At 41.2% G+C, this 15181-nt stretch overlaps 1 protein-coding gene across 2 annotated transcripts in view; it reads right to left on the bottom strand.

Annotated features, from left to right (window-relative positions):
• Nucleotides 1-13551, bottom strand: part of Sppl2a (signal peptide peptidase like 2A) — an 88518-nt gene extending 74967 nt beyond the window's left edge. For both annotated transcript variants that reach the window (XM_048332433.1, XM_048332432.1), the window contains exon 1: nt 13406-13551. The gene's annotated coding sequence lies outside the window, so the exon portion shown is untranslated. The remainder of the gene's footprint in view (nt 1-13405) is intronic.
• Between the last annotated feature and the right edge of the window lie 1630 nt (nt 13552-15181).

Raw genomic sequence — 15181 nt, 5'->3', positions numbered from 1 at the left:
CCATACTGAAGAAGAGCGGTAGGAATGCAGGGAGGGGCATAAGTTATAGGCAAGGTAAGTAAAGTCTATGGTATGAAAAAAAAAGATTTTTTATTCCCCGGTAAGTATTTCCCTCAGATAAAATAAGCCAGTTACATGCTGCTGAAAACTCAGCCCCAGCGAGGATCTGGAAGGTATACCATCCAGATGTGCTTTTCATATATTTATCCCATATGTGCATGACCATGATGTCTGTCCCCTAGACTCATCTGGGTCAGTAGGAAATAGACTTCCCACAGAAGTCCAGTAGACATAGTAGCTATGTTACTAAAACTATGGGCTGTTAAATTTTAATAAAGCTTCTTTGGCTCAAAGCTCTGCCTTCTGAGACCCACTGGGGTGGTGGTCCTGCTTCCATGGTTCTGTCTAGCAGGGTTACATGTCCTTGACAGAGTCAAGGCGGTTTGCCAAGCTAAAGTTTCATATTCATTGCTTTGTTGGACAGAGTTACACCTCTGCAGCTATAAGTGGCCATGACCCCTATGGGGAATAGGCACTGCACTATAAAGTTGAGCTAGAGACAATCTTTTATCCTAGGCCATGCACTTTGGTCTTGTAATGGAAGTGACAGCCCTGATTATCTCTAAATGATTGGTGGATATATTTTTCCCTCTTGTTTTAAAGAACAGTGACTGGTCCCAGTTGAATAGCTCTAAGAGGTAGTTCCGCTGGGTCTAAAGAGTCTGAAATTCTTGCTTTCCTTATCCCAGCTAGTAGTGTTTCTGCTGCTATCATCTCATCATCATCCCTGCTTTCTGTTGAGATGGCTCCTTAGATCTATGGTTCACAATGCAGCTGGTCAAACTGTCAGTCTGCTACAACCTTAAGGTTCGCTTATAAATTTATCTTCTCAGTTTTGTAATGTAGACTTGCTGAGAATTTTCCTTTTTTTTTTTTTTTTCAATCCTGGGGCCTGTATAGGGCTTGGGTACTGTTCCTGAGCTTCATTTTGCTCAAGGCTAGCACTCTACCACTTGAGCCACAAGACACTCCTGGCTTTTTCTATGTATGTGGTATTGAGGAATCGAACCCAGGGCTTCATGCATGCTAGGCAAGCACTCTACCATTATGTCACATTCCCAGCCCAATGCTCAAAAATTTTAAGTTCTCATGCCTTTTATTTTTGCTTCACAATTCCTTTTTTTTTTGGCCAGTCCTGGGGCTTGGACTCAGGGCATGAACACTGTCCCTGGCTTCTTTTTGCTCAAGGCTAGCACTCTGCCACTTGAGCCACAGCGCCACTTCTGGCCGTTTTCTGTATATGTGGTGCTGGGGAATTGAACCCAGGGCCTCATGTATATGAGGCAAGCACTCTTGACACTAGGCCATATCCCCAGCCCCTGCTTCACAATTCCATCTTCAATTTATTTTGTTTCTACTTGCACTCTACTTTAAGCAATAAGGAAGAACCAACCTGTCCCTTCAGTATTTTGCTGATAAATTTCTCAGCTAAATATCTAATTATATTTCTTATAAATTATATTTTTTCAAGGTAAACCAACAACAAAAACACACTATAACATGAGCCCTACACAGGTTGTTTTTTTTTTTGCCTCTTTTGTAACATTAGCTTTTTGACTTTGGTGAATAATATATTTCTCATTTCCATATGAGATCTCACCAGAGTGACAATAATCTGTATGTAATTATCTTTATAATCTCTAAGAATATAAAATGTTCTCTCCCCCAACCCCCATTTCTCCAGGGAAACAGAACATATACTTATATAGAAATATGTTCTTTAGAAAGTATTGCGTAGTGTGATTATAAAGGCTGAGAAAGATGGGAAATATGATGGTGAGAAAAGATTTCAAGTCACAAGAATGAAGTCACATGGGGGAAAAATGAGGGAGGCCGGTAACAAGTTGTATAAGAAATGTACGTACTGCCTTACGTATGAAACTGTAACCCCTCTGTACTTCACTTTGACAATAAAGAAATGAAAAAAAAAAAGAATGAAGTCACAAAATTCTTTAGTCTGAGGGAAACATGAGACTGTGGTAATTTAGGTCATCTGGTCTACCATGGCAGGTTTCTACAGACTCATTGACACCATGAGCATCATAAATAGCTCCAGTAAAAGCTTTTTCCTGTTTATTACGTTCCTACTGGGAATGCATAAGTGGGTGATGACAAACCAATGTCTTGGGCTGCTGTCATTGACCAGTGCAATTGCAATCCTGTTTTCTGTAACCTCTTTCCTGTTTTGTTTATTTGTTTGTTTAGTATGTACCACTAAGGTGTCTTGAATTCAGGGCCTCATGCTCTTGGTTGGCTAAACTAGGTTACACAGAAATTTCAAGCCTGGGGGGGGGGGGTAACATAGCAAGACCCTGTGTCAAAAGAAATAAAGAGGAAGAGAAGAAAAATGTAAAGAAATTTAGATTAAATCATATATTATAATTTTGTTCCCTGAAGAGTTTGAAGATACAAAATACTAGTAGTAACCCTCCCAACAATCACACACTGTCTTGGCTGCTCTCCATAATGGCAAGTTCCCAAACTGCCTGATAAGGGTAGGAAATCAGGACATAATATAATCTGCTATTGCTTTTCCCCAGGCTCAGAGAACACATCTTATTAGGTGTGTCAGGAGATTGAGAACTGGTTGGTAATGTTCCAAGGCAACTAGGTCTGCAAATAAGTGTGTGTAGTCTCTTTAATGACAAGATAAACTAGGTATTGGCAATTATGCTTCTCAAGACATTCTATAAGAAGTGGGATTGCTACTTGAACTAGGATATAGCGACTCCCTTGTGCAGCGACAGCCCAAATGGTTTCTCCTTCAATTCCATCAGTCTTCCAATTTCCACACCTGGTGCTGATTAAAAAGCTCTTATTTTCCCGGGTTTCTGCAGTGCCTCTGGATTCCTTTCAGGCTGAGAAACATGCAGATAACAATGTGTACTGCTCTAAGCACATCTGCCAACTTCCATTCAGAGAGCACTGACCTTTTATGCTAATCTCTTTTCTGGATTTTATTGGTCATAGTAGAACTTTACTTGTATAGCAGGAAAACAGCAAGTATACTTTCCTTCTAGTAACTGAGTGCACAAATCACATATTAAGTTTTTCTGAGATGTTTATACTGAGATATTTATACTACATAAGTTCAGTGTGCCACAGTGCCTACCTGAAGTGTTACTTGAAAGCTCCCTTCCTAAACTGTATTCTCCTGTGGTGCTTATTTTGCTCTTTTCTGTACAAGCTCCCTTTCACATACTTTTGGGATGTGTTGACATTTTGCTGCCCTCTCACCTCCCAACCTAGGGGTGATGTGGGTTCTCCCCATTTTAATACTTTTCCTCCTCCTTTCTCCCTACTCTAGCTTTCCGGGCACTGGCTTCTCCAATCTGCTTTTCCCTCTGCTCGTCCTTTGCCCTGTCTTACAGCGCCATCAGAGAAATGTGTTAGCAGGAAGGTCTCTGCACACTAATTTCTTCCAGGCTGTAACTCTAGCTTTTGTGTAGTCACTGAGAATTCTTCTAAAGAACATCCCATGGAGGAAGGGTAGACAGGAAAATGAGAAGGAAAGCTTGGGAATGAAAGAGCAGAGGAAATGTGGGGACTCCAAACCAGATTAATATGGGACATTCTGGAATTAAGTTAATTAGTTTGTTTTGACAGTCATGGGGCTTGAACTCAGGGCCTGGGTACTGTCCCTGAGCTCTTTTTGCTCAAGGCTACTCTACCACTTTGAGCCACAGCACCGCTTCTAGTTTTCTGGCAGCTAGTTGGAGATAAGAGTCTCACAGACTTTCCTGACCAAGCTGGCTTCAAACTGCAATCCTCAGATCTCAGCCTCTTATTACAGGCATTGAGCTACCAGTGCCTAGCTTGGAGTTAAATTTAAAAATAAACATCTTAAAAATATCTTCCTGCTTCCAAACTGTTTCTTCTATATCACCTGATTTATTTGTAGTCATAGGTAAACAACTTCACTTTTTTTTTTCAATAGACGAAAATTAGGCTTGGCGGGGGGGGGGGGGGGGGAAGTGGGCACAAGAAGTGAATTTCCAAACCGAATATCTATTAGTGGACAACAGTAGAATGAGCAGAAGTATGGAACAGTAAATTTGTTTAAAGATAAATATAATTTTAAAAATTACTGGGGGCTGGGAATATGGCCTAGTGGCAAGAGTGCTTGCCTTGTATACATGAGGCCCTGGGTTCGATTCCCCAGCACCACATATACAGAAAACGGCTAGAAGTGGCGCTGTGGCTCAAGTGGCAGAGTGCTAGCCTTGAGCAAGAATAAGCCAGGGACAGTGCTTGGGCCCTGAGTCTGAGGCCCAGGACTGGCAAAAAAAAAAAAAAATTACTGAGGCACCGGCAGAGCAATAGACCTAATTCCAGAATGGGCAGAAAGCTCTTTCTAGAACAGCTTTTTTGAACCTTAAGAAGAAGCAGGAAGATAGACATGGAGGCTTTTCAACATTCTCTCAAACCAGGCAAGTGTAGTAGATTTATTAGTAGGCCATATTCACTTCTTATGATTTCAAAATCATATAGCTACTATTATTCTTTGTGTTTTATGAAATGCTCTTTCTGTCTTTAAGTGCCTCTGGAATCACCAGGACAAACATTCGGAGCAAGGAGCTTATTGTACTTACAGTCTCTAGAAAACAGACAGCTGTCAATACATTTGGAAAGCAATCAAGATAGTTTTTGGGCAGATGGAAGACCAAAAGAATAAACTGACCAAATGGCCTCTGTCACCTGACCTCCTGCATAGGTGAGAACTGTCAGTTCCGGTCAGGTTGAGCAAGAAGTAGTCAGGAGGCCTCTTGTTTTGCTAGGATCTTGCCTCAAGTTAGGAGTCAGGTTGCACTTCCAGCTGCCAGATAGCACTGCACAAAGTTCCCACAAAGTACTGGAATGTCTGAGGTAAGCAAGCTCTTTGTACATTAAGGAGGCAAAAGAAAAAGGTTGGCGGCATTATCCTATCTCTAAGCCAAATCTGGACAGTGTTAAAAGACTTAGAAATAACACTATTTAACTTCTTCTTTGCCAGAATTACAAGTATCTGCACTGGGATGTGTGGCTTTCTGTCTCCACCAACTGCTTGCATTGAAATGGAAGAGCAGCATGAATTTACATATGGATAAGTGAAGATTAAAAAAAAAAAAGTATGGGGGCTGGGGATATGGCCTAGTGGCAAGAGTGCCTGCCTCATATACATGAGGCCCTGGGTTCGATTCCCCAGCACCACATATACAGAAAACGGCCAGAAGTGGCGCTGTGGCTCAAGTGGCAGAGTGGTAGCCTTGAGCAAAAAGAAGCCAGGGACAGTGCTCAGGCCCTGAGTCCAAGCCCCAGGACTGGCCAAAAAAAAAAAAGTATGACTGTGGAAGGAGACATGAGAAGCTGGCAAGGAAATGTCCCGCTTGCCAGTTTTTGGGGTTTGTTTTTGTTTTTCTTCGATTGTGGGGCTTGAACTCTGAGCCTGGGTACTGTCCCTGAGCTCTTCAGATTAAGGATAGCACTCTACCTTGCCTTTCTTTTTAAGACAGAAAAAGAAAAAAGCATTGTAGGAGCTGGGAATGTGGCTTAGCAGTAGAGTGCTTGCCTAGCATGCATGAAGCCCTGGGTTTGATTCCTCAGCACCACAGAAACAGAAAAACCAGAAGTGGCGCTATGGCTCAAGGGGGTAGAGTGTTGGCCTTGAGCAAAAAGAAGCCAGGGACAGTGTTCAGGCCTTGAGTTCAAGGCCCAGGATTGGTGGAAGGAAGGAAGGAAGGAAGGAAGGAAGGAAGGAAGGAAGGAAGGAAGGAAGGAAGGAAGGACATTGTAGTGTGTGTGTGTGTGTGTGTGCGCGCGCGTGCACGTGTGGCACTATGGATTGAATCTGGGGCCTCCCATGTGCACTTCAAGTGCTCTTCCACTGAGCTATCCCAGCATCCTAAGAAAGTATTGTATGTTCCGATTTGCTCTAAGAATTTCCTCTAACTCACATGGGACCTAAGAGTCCACTGCCACTGCCACTTCCCTCACTACCCCAGCCTCGTTATGTCCTTACTCCCCTCCTTACCCAACCACCATTGAGTCCTAGCATGCACCCTCAACTTCTTTTTGCCTGTCCTTTTTACTCAGTGGAACGTCTTGCTTAGTAGTTTCTTAATTTAAACAATCAAAGGAAACTTCTCTATGTTCCCATCACCCTAGTTCTCTAAGGACTCACGCCAAATAAGGCCTTAGAAGATGGCACCTGCTGTGGTCCCTGCTCTAGCTGTCATTTACCTCAAGAGCCATATATTTACTGGGCGACCAAAGAGCATCTAGAGAGCGCTGTTGGAGCTGAGAGTGGTTCTGCACACTTCTAATCTCAGCGTCTGGGAGGATGAACTCAGAGGACCATAGTTCAAGGCCAACCTGGACATACTTTTCACAGCAAGATCCCAGATCAAAAAAACTTAATTAAATTAAACAAAACAAAGCACTGCCTGGGTCTGTTCCCTGGGAGCAATTCCTCTTGTGTATTGCTATATCTCTTTTGGTTGAAACTTCAAAGGTGCTGTAAGCCTATTTTTCAATATGAACATATGCCCCTTGCCCACATTTCTGTTGAACTACAGTTCATGCACATCACTGGGCCAGCCTGACAGAATGCTAGATGTACAGACTGCTTTTGTTTGCTTTTCTTCTTTAAACTGCTATTAGCCCTCTCCAGCTGTCGCCACGGCCCTGCCCAGTTTTCAGGTGTATGTCCCAAGGGTAGGGTGGGATCCCACAAGTCAGCACTTATGTAGGGCTGTCCACTGAATACTTCCCTGTTTTCCTGCCACCTCCTCTAATGTCCACTGGAAGAAGAGGTCATGGTTCATCTCAGGAAAATAATATTGGGCATATAAATAATAAGTATCATTTATCAAGAATCTGTTATGTGCCAAGTGTTTGACATAGGTCACTTAATTCCCACAACTGCATTCTATGGAGAGTTTTGTTGTGCTTACTTTATAGAGGAGAAAACTCAGGCTCAGATTACGTAATTTGCTAAAGCATCACTGCTTTAGCAAAAAAAATAAAGGTGGAGCCTGTGCGGAGGCTGCAATGTGCCTGGGTTCGCAGCCTGTGCTATTTATTCTCACCATACTGCCCCCTATTCATTTATGTCCAAGTAGGAGTCCAGAGCTCACCAAAGATCCTGAGCACGGGCCTCTAGCTTCCCAGAATGCAGGGAGCTACCCAGGTCTTTCATATCTTCTTTTAAGTTTTACAATGTTTATTAACATGTACAGTTATGTAAAACAAGGGCATAAACAGGATCTGATCGTTACACTTTGTATGTCCTTTCATTTCTATTTGGATATCTATTAAGGATCCCCGAATTAACCTATATAAAGCAACATTCCCGAGGTCCTACACATAGGCTCATATTGTTTCCCCCTTCTCATTTTCTGCAGTGCTAGACATCGAATCCAGGGCCTTGTGCCTGCTAGGCAAGTGCATTACCTCTGAGTTGCGTCTTCAGTCCTTTTCCTTTTTTGTGGCAGGGTCTTACAATGAAGCTCAGGCTGGCCTTAAACTCTGTATGTATAGAGCCCAAGCTGTGCTTGATTTGTAATCCTCTTGCTTCAGCCTCCCAATTACTGGGATTAGAGATATGTACCACTATGCCTAGCAGTCTTCCTCATCTTAATAAAGTCATTACACTCTTCTAGATGCTCTAGCAAAAATAACTTTATGACATATTTAATTCTCTTTCTGTAACAGAACATCAGAAAATTCTGAACTCTCCACCTTTAAAATATAAAATATGGGGCTGGGAATGTAGTTTAGTGGTAGAGTGCTTGCCTAGCATTCATGCAGCCCGGGGTTTGGATCCTCAGTACCACATAAACAGAAAAAGCCAGAAGTAGTGCTGTGGCTTAAGTGGTAGAGTGCTAGCCTTGGGCCAAAGAAGCTCAGGAACAGTGCCCAGGCCCTGAGTTCAAGCCCCAGAACTAGTAACTCGGTGTGTGTGTGTGTGTGTGTGTGTGTGTGTGTTATGTTAAAAACCCACCAGAACTGGAAATAAACAAAATATATAAATTTCTGTTCTTTAACCAACACACACACACACACACACACACACACACACACACACAATTTCATGTTACTGCTACTACCCCAATCCACCGTTTCATGCTGTCCTGAATGACTGCAATAACTTGTTTCCTGCCTTTATCTATGTTCCCTTTAGCTTTGGTTTGATATTACAAGCCAGCATAAACATTTAAGTCAAATGGTAGGTCATATCATTCTTCTGCTCAGTATCACATTCTCAGTCTCAACTCATGTCACTCAAAATAAATCCTAAAGACCTTATAATGACTTATAGAACCATGTATAATTGAGACTCCGACCCCCTCCTTTTCTCAATTATTTCCTACTTCCCTCCACTTACCTCAGTTACTCTAGCTACTTTAGTCTTTTTTCCAAATGTATGGTGATTACTTAAGTTTCAGTACTTTGTACTTGGTGTTTACTATGCTCTAGATTACCCACATGGCTTACTGTGGTACTACCCCTTAAATCTCTGCTCAAATATCTGTTTAGTAGTGAGGCTGTCCCCTGATAACTGTGGTGGCTAGTGTCCAAAATGGTTCCCTACTGAGCCACATCTTGTGCTATTCACAGCCTTGACTAGTCCTTTCTGCTGTAATCTAGTGGGCCCTATGACTTGTTTGAACCTATAGAATGAGGACACCTGTATAACCTCCAAGGTTGGGTCATAAGAGACCTTGTGATTTTCCTCTGGATTTCTTAGAATACTTGTTTCAGGGACAGTATGGAAAGGTCATGTGGAGACAGATCTATTCATGCCCAGGCTCTTACTGTTTCAGCTTTTCCAACTAAGAGGCTAGCCATATGAATTAGGAAGACATATTGAGCCAGAGCCTGTGGCTCACACCTGTAAGCCTAGTTACTCAGGAGGCTGAGATCTGAGAATTACAGTTCAAAGCCAGCCCAGGCAGGAAAGTCTGTGAGATTTTTATCTCCAATAAACCACCAGAAGACCAGAAATGGCAGTGTGGCTCAAAGTGTTAGAGTGCTAGACTTGAGGGAAAAAGCTCAGGGACAGCATCCAGGCCCAGAGTTCAAGCCCCATGACCAACAAAAAAAGAAGATATATTGAGTACGAGGCCTTGGATTTAATTCCCCTGGGGTAATTAATTGGCTTTTGTTTTTTGTTCGCTGTTTAGTATATCCAGTATATAGATATATGGGATAATAGAGAAATCTGAACTAAGAAGGAAAACAAGAATCAGGTAGATCCCACAGAACTTCCCCTAAATACAACCCAAATGCAGACAGCTATCAGAATCAGTCCAACTCTGCTGAGAAAGTGAATCTGCACTCTGTGCTTTACCTCTCCCTTATTTCTGGAAGGGCTCAGTAATTCTTCCCCATTCCACAGGCCCTTGTTCCACATGTGCTCACTGTCATACTAAAATATGTATTCCTTACATTCCCAGGGTTCTGTGAATGAAGGACAATAACTGGGCCTAGGCCTGGCCTAGGGCTATGTGTCATTCTGTGTCAACAGAAGATGAGGTCTGAACACCTGTCCTCTCTTAGGCCATGGCTTCAAATATCTAAAGAACACCTTCTCAGTCAAGAATGTGCATTCCCCTCACATGTAAGAAATTGGCTAACCCTAGCCCTTTAGAGTCTCTGGGAGGTGGGAGGGAAGAAGACGTTGCCTCCACTTGTGAAGTGACAAAGCAGACAGGGATAACATACCAGCCCTGAAGATCACTTTAATTATGGCACCAAAATACTTAGATAGCTTCTTCAACTACATTTAGGTTTCCCCAATGTGTGATCCGTGACACAGCTGGGTTAGGAGTCTTACTTCCTGCAAATTACCTCAGTTGAATCATTTCTCTAGAACAATTGATGTCTTACAAGGAATAGTCAAGTTCATACTTCTTTCTTGACTGAATAACTATCTAGCTTTACAACAGTAGCTTTTCTACATTCATTTTTTTTAGTTCCCTGCTTTCCTCCTGCCTCTTTAATCTTGTGCTTACAGCTGAGCATCCTGTTGAAACAGCTCCATCTCCAAGATTAAAAGACCAAGATTTACCCTGTATAACAAATATAAGCCAATACATTTTTTAAAAGAAAAGAAAAAAAAAGTCAACTGAGATTCAGAGGCTTTAGATCAGACAGGATGCGAGTCAAATATTCACATGTAAATTGTGTATTCTCTCTTGTGGAAATCTGTAAAAAATAAACTTATACACACCAAATGACTTTGAAAGACATTTCTTAATAAGGATTCAAGAGTGAATATGCCTATGTGTTATTTTTCTGTGTGGAGAAGAAACTAGTTTCAAATATTCATGTAAGTGGATCGAGGAAGGTAGCAACCTAGTTTTCTCCTATAAATTCTGAATCTTAGTCTATAGGAACTTAAAGTTAGAAACTCCAGTAATTACTTTGTCCAAATCCATCATAAATTATGAGGAAGAACTGAAAATAGCCTTATTTAAAACAAACAAGCATTTGTAGATGATACTTTCACAAGCACATTATGACTCAAAACAAAAGTAGCATGAGAATATCATGTCTTTAAAGGTATAACTGCTCTTTTATTTTAATAGTAAAACTAGAAGTTTGAAATACATGGTTGAATGAAGGTTGAATGTGAAAGTGCAATGAAGGTTTTAGCTTTTATACAGGGCTGAATTTGTTTTGTAGATTCTTCCCAGTAATTTGATTTCGGGTTCAGATTATCTCATGTGACTACTCTCTTGCAAAATCAGAAGTTTCAGCCAAGCACTGACATTTAAAAGAAAAAAAAACCCTTTCTCCTTCAGGGATAGTTGGATGTTCAGTAACACAGCTACACATACATAATTAAATCTAGCTTCTAACTGAGTTAAATTTTAATGACTTTTTATGGCTGGGTAGTAAACTGTATGCAAATGAATCATTGATGGGGACTTTATATAAAATGTCAAAAAGTGGTAGTGACTGATACAGTGAGAAAAGGGGTCTTAGAGATATATGTATTAATATAATTCAGTCATGATAGGTCTTTAGCCAAATCCTAACTTAAGTTCTCTGGCCTTCAGTTTCCTCATCTGTAAAACAGGATGTTTTGTTTGGTAATTATAACTTATTATTTGTATCGTGCTTAGGTCGCTAAAGATTTTTGTGTGTGTATGATTTACCTTAAATTTATAATTCTATGAAGAACAAGCACAGTTACCCTAATTTTATAGAGAAACTGAGGCTCATTAAAGCTAAAATATGTGATCCAAGCCATGAAGGTTGTAAATGGGTGAGCTAGGATTCAGCCTCAACTCCTCAGACACTAGTCTGTGTAGCTAGACACTATGCCTATCACCTCTAAAAATCTGATACAATAAGGTGGTGTTTACTCATTATTCAATTATAACCAGACCTTCAAAGTACCTTAAACACTATTCAACAGGTACAACATGTTCTTGGCCTGTGGGACCAAATGCTCTTATGGTTCCACAGCAGGAGTATCCAATTAAGTGCTCGGTTAATAGTCAACTTTATAGCCAAGCTAAGAGAAAAGTCACATTACACTCACTGGCTCTGCCTTGTCAAACCAGCCACTTTTAAGATGTCTTTCTGATTTATGCCCCTTGATCTTCAGTGGAGTCACTAGGCTACTGTGAAAATGATTTCTTCAGTTACTCCATTACTACAATCTGCTAAGAGTCACAACCAAAGCCAAAACAGTTATAAGTAAACCCTGGAAAACATACTTAACAAAGGATGCTATTTCTATGTCTATACCCAGAAATGTTAACTCCAGGCACTTGGTCATTCCTAACAGGCCATTGTTTTAACAGCTCTTGATTGGAAGCCAAGCCATATATTATGTTCACTTACATTTGCATAACATACTTTCAAGATCTTCAAAATGCTCTCACATTTATTATTCCATTTTATTCCTACATAGCACTGTTGTGTTGTTGAAATCTCCATGAGTCTCCAAGATGATTATTTACTTATTCATTATCTACATCTCTCTTTAATAATAATAATCCCCATTGGGATATTACAAATGCTAAAGAGTAAACACTATAGGAATAAAACAGAACTTCCACGAAGATAATGAATGGAAACCAGTAAAGTGTGCTAATTCCTTCTAAAGTCAATACAGCTTGAAACCAAGATGAGCAATGTTAATGAAATAAAGCAACATGTTTCAATGGTGATAAATCATCCTAAAAAACAAATTTGCATTTCTAAAAGATAAGAGGAAGTTGGTAGACACTGGTAAGAAAGTCTTTGTAGCAGAAATACCAGTAATATTTAAGAATTTGGAGGAATTCTGAATGTCTTTATACTTGCTAGGCAGACATTCTACCACTGAGCTGTTCTTCCAATCCTAGATTCTGATCTGGTCTGATCCTGAACTTTCCAATTTTTTTTTTTTTTGCCAGTCCTGGGCCTTGGACTCAAGGCCTGAGCACTGTCCCTGGCTTCTTTTTGCTCAAGGCTACCACTCTGCCACTTGAGCCACAGCGCCACTTCTGGCCTTTTGTATATATGTGATACTGAGGAATAGAACCCAGGGCAAGCATTCGTGCCACTAGGCCATATTCCTAGCCCCCAAATGTTCTTTGTTTACTTATGTACTTTTTAAAATTTCAAGCCGGGCACAGCTGGCTAAATCCTATAATCCTATCTACTCAGGAGGCTGAGGTCTGAGGATCATGGTTCAAAGCCAGCCTGGGCAGGAAAGTTCATGAGACTCTTATCTCCAATTAACCACCAAAAACCTGGAAGTGGCATTGTGGCTCAAGTGGTAGAGCACTAACCTTGAATTGAAGAGCTTAGGGACAATGCCCAGGCCCAGAGTTCAAGCCCCATGACCCACCCCCCTAAAACAATAAAATCCACAGCAGGTGCTCTACCACATAAGCTACACTTCCAGCCCTCCTTGATACATTAAAGGTGTTTCAATTGTTGGTCTACCAAAAGTTTGGTTTGTGCTTCTCCTATAAATCCTGTTGATGGAAGAGAAAGAAGACGGGTGAGAATAACATCAAGAAGTCAAGGGGCTGGGAATATGGCCTAGTGGTAGAGTGCTTGCCTTGTATACATGAAGCCCTGGGTTCAATTCCTCAGCACCACATAAACAGAAAAAGTCAGGAGTGGCGCTGTGGCTCAAGTGGCAGAGTGCTAGCCTTGAGCAAAAAGAAGCTAGGGACAGTGCTCAGGCCCTGAGTCCAAGCCCCAGGACTGGCAAAAAAAAAAAAAAAGAAAAAAAAAGTCAAGGTAGAGGATAAATTATTATGGTTATTATTTTCACTTATCCAGGAACAGAGAGAATAGCTTTTAAGCCTGAGCCCAGTCTTGGTGTATTTTGGAATATTCACGGCCTCCTTACCTGTTTATGTCTGCAAAGATTTTTAGTGAAAGCCTCATTTGATTGACCTCCACTTTGGGATGATTCTGGCTCCAGGATGCAGTGTTTTCCCAATGCAATCATGTAGCCATCTAGCTACTGGGTTTGGAATTGCAACTATCAATTGCAAATTCCCACTGGGGAAGTGGTCAATTCATTCTGTGGATTTAGATGTGGAATGAGAGAAGTTAGGTTGGCAAACCTCCTCTCACAGAGATCACCTAACCACTACTTAGCGAGTCTGTCTCCTGTCTCCTGCATTTCTCAATGCAGCCTCAAGTTCACCTTACCTTACAGTGTTCCTGCAGAGAAAAGATGATATTACATAAACTGGAACACACAAATGCATAAAAAAAAAGAAACTGGAAGATCTCTCTCCACATGAGCTGCTAGCCATATTTCTAATTTTTTTCTTTCTTCTCTTTTCCTCTCCTCCTTCATTTTCCTTGTCTTCTTCCCCTTCCTTCCTCTGTCCTTCCTTCCTCCCACCTCTCTCTCTGCCTTTCTCTTTCTGTGTCTCACTCTTTTTCCTTCTCCTCTCTCTGTATGTGTTTTTATGTCTTTTAACAGGGTCTTGCTATGTAACTGTAAGTCAGGCTGGCCTTGAACTCCCAGTCCTCCTACCTTACCCTCCTGTGTGCCTAGGACCATAGGTACGCATGTACCCTCATGCCTGGCAGAATTTTTTTTTAAGCAGATCAGAAAGAGTAATTAACAAAGTTAAGTCACTTTCATGTTATGCTCCCAGGTTTGTATGTTCTACTCATAAGTTATATAACATAGTTACTTTCTTTCTTTCTTTTTTTTTTTTTTTTGCCAGTCCTGGGCCTTGAATTCAGAGCCTGAGCACTGTCCATGGCTTCTACTTTGCTCAAGGTTAGCACTTTGCCACTTGAGCCACAGCGCCACATCTGGCCATTTTCTATAGAAGTGGTGCTGAGGAATCGAACCCAGGGCTTCGAATACGAGGTGACTCTTGCCACTAGGCCATATTCCCAGCCTTCATAGTTTCTTTTTAAAATGGGTTAATTTATTGACATGCTTGTGGCAAATTAATGTTATTATATAGCTTGCAAATGAATTTTTATACCAGTATATGCATAATGTAAGATCAAATTGCATGAATAAAACTTTTAGCTCAGAAAAAGGTGGAGCCAGGCGCCAGTGGCTCACACCTATAATCCTAACTACTTTGGAGGCTGAGATCTGAGGACCATGGTTCAAAGCCAGCCTGGGTAAGAAAGTTTGTAAGACTCTTATCTTCAATTAACCACCAAAAACCCAAAAGTGGCACTGTGGCTCAAAGTGGTAGAGCACTAGCCTTTAGCTGAAGAGCTCAGGGACAGTGCCCAGGCTCTGAGTTCAAGACCCACGACTGATCAAAAACAAAAAAAGTGGATTAAGGTTGGTCATGGTAGCTACTCAGGAGGTAGAGATTAGGAGGATAGTAGTCTAAGCCCACTGGGACAGAAACTCTAGGACTGAATGTAACAAGTAAAGTGAGAAGAACTTAAGGAGTGGCTCAACTGCTAGAGTGCCTGCTTAGCAAGTGTGAGGCCCTGAGTTCAAACCCTAGTATCATTTTTTTTTTTAAAGCACATTAGAGGAAAAACTTGAGCAACTTGTATGCCTCACTTTTTTTTCAGGTTCTAGCTCTTACTGCTGAAATTAACACATCACAAGGTGGAAACAAATTTCTTCATTTGTAGGCAAAAGCAATGGACTCAACTAGCAGGGTAATAAAAAACCATAGCTTAG

The sequence above is a fragment of the Perognathus longimembris genome, chromosome 23 (assembly GCF_023159225.1).
Source record: "Perognathus longimembris pacificus isolate PPM17 chromosome 23, ASM2315922v1, whole genome shotgun sequence".
NCBI classification, from domain to species: Eukaryota; Metazoa; Chordata; class Mammalia; order Rodentia; family Heteromyidae; genus Perognathus; species Perognathus longimembris.
This window is presented reverse-complemented; position numbering and strand designations above follow the sequence as displayed.